The following is a 1990-nucleotide window of genomic DNA, read 5'->3' as shown; positions in this document are numbered from 1 at the left end:
TCTTGTTTCCTTTTCTTTGAGTTCATATCATAAAATATTGTTTTATATGATCATCTGTCCATAGCTATTGAGCTTTTGTCCACCACTCTTATGTATAGTTTCTTTGGCCTCTGTATGTTAATGACTAGGGTCCTATATAATTTATCATGTCCTAATGTTATTTATTTATTCTAGTCATTCAGTGTGTTTACTTGTAGGTTTATAGGTACATTCTATCAACCACAACTGAGGGAAACGACGCAGACTATGTTTCTTTGGCTCTGGCTTACTCTGCTTATTATGATTTTTTTCCAAATCTTTCCATTTTCTTACAAATGGTACAATATCATTCTTTCTCATGGATGAGTACAATTCCATTGTATCTCGATAGATAGATAGATAGTATATATTCTATATATAGCATATATACTATGTGGTATGGTAAACAATTGGCTATGGTAAACAATTATCCAATAAAAAAGGGTGTGCTGGTGGCTTTAGTGTGACCTGATTTGTGGTCCATTGAATAAACAACCAAGAGTATAATTCCTAGTCACATGGAAGCTCTATATTTAGTCTTTTGAGGAACTTCCACACTGCTTTTCAGAATGATTGAACAAGCTTACATTCTCACCAACAGTGTAGTAACATTCCCTTTTAGCCACAACTCTGCCAATATCTGTGATTATTTGTTTTCTTAATAATGGTCATTATAACTGGAGTGAAGTGGTATGTCAGTGCTGTTTTGATTTGCATTTATTTTATGGCCAGAGAGTTGAACACTTCCTCATGTGTCTATTGGCTATTCTTTTTTATTCCTCTGAGAAGTCTCTCTAATCCTTTAGCCCATTTATTGAGTGGGTTGTTGAGTCTTTAAGCATTTATTTTGGGGAATTTAATTTTTTGAGCTCTAAGTATATTTTAGATGTAAGGCCCCACCCCCATTCATTCCACCCTCAACATACACAGAGAAAAGGGGACATTTCAGAGATGATTCTCAAGTCTTGGGAAAGATGGTCTTTGTTCATAAAGCTTTCCTTACATTCCAAAAAGAATATGAAATGGACTATGTTTTCTTTTTTACTTTGTTTTAATATAAAAATGTGTAAAAATACTGTATAGAGGGGTTACAGTTACATGAGTTAGGTAATGAGTACATTTCCTATCAAGCATTATTACCTCTTCCTTTGCTTTTCCCCTACTACTCCTCCCTCCCCTGCCAAAAGTTGTAAAGTTCATTTTCAACATAGTCTCTTGTACATCTCATTGTTACAATGGGTCAACCTATATCTTTGTTTCAGCATTTTGTTATTTACCTTACTTACCTCCCCAAATGAGAAAAAATGTATATACAAGATGCAAAGCACCAGGATCAAATACAGTGAAAGCAAGGGTTATACCATGGAGAAAGAACATACCAAAGAAACAAAAAAATCACATAGTACATTATAAATAGATTAAAAAATAGCAAGAAAGGAAAAACTACTTGTGTCCCTATCTTGGGGTTCATTTCACTCAACATCATCTTATATGGTCATTTGTGCATAGTTTTTGAGCTTTTCTGCTTGTCCTAGACATATACTAGTTATTGCAAATAAGGGAAACCATGGGACCTATGTTTCTTTGAGCTGGCTTACTTCACTTAATATAATTTTTTCCAAGTCTTTTCATTTCCTAACAAATGGAGTGATGTCATTCTTTCTGATGGAGGCATAGAATTTATATATATATATATACATATATCACATTTTCTTGATCCATTCATCTACTGAGGGGCATCAGGATTGGTTCCGTATCTTAGCTATGGTAAATAGTGCTGCAATAAACATAGTTGTGCTGGTAGCTTTAGTATAGCCCTGTTTGTGATCATTTGGGCAAATGCCCAAAAGTGGGATTGCTGAGTCATAGGGGAGTTCTATGTGGAGTCTTTTGAGGAACTTCCATACTGCTTTCCAAAGTGATTGAACAAGTTTACACTCCCACAAACAATGCAGTAGGGTTCCCTTTTGGC

General features: G+C 34.8%; 1 long non-coding RNA gene across 1 annotated transcript; it reads right to left on the bottom strand.

Annotated features, from left to right (window-relative positions):
- Positions 1-279: 279 nt before the first annotated feature.
- On the bottom strand, positions 280-1744 carry LOC122106465. Its single transcript, XR_006147186.1, has 3 exons — positions 1717-1744; positions 645-646; positions 280-362 (listed from the first exon to the last, which is right to left on the bottom strand). It is a non-coding gene; the product is annotated as an uncharacterized LOC122106465 (long non-coding RNA).
- Between the last annotated feature and the right edge of the window lie 246 nt (positions 1745-1990).

This window comes from Dipodomys spectabilis, unplaced genomic scaffold, assembly GCF_019054845.1.
Source record: "Dipodomys spectabilis isolate Male_0828 unplaced genomic scaffold, ASM1905484v1 ptg000042l, whole genome shotgun sequence".
In the NCBI taxonomy this organism is placed as follows: Eukaryota; Metazoa; Chordata; class Mammalia; order Rodentia; family Heteromyidae; genus Dipodomys; species Dipodomys spectabilis.
This window is presented reverse-complemented; position numbering and strand designations above follow the sequence as displayed.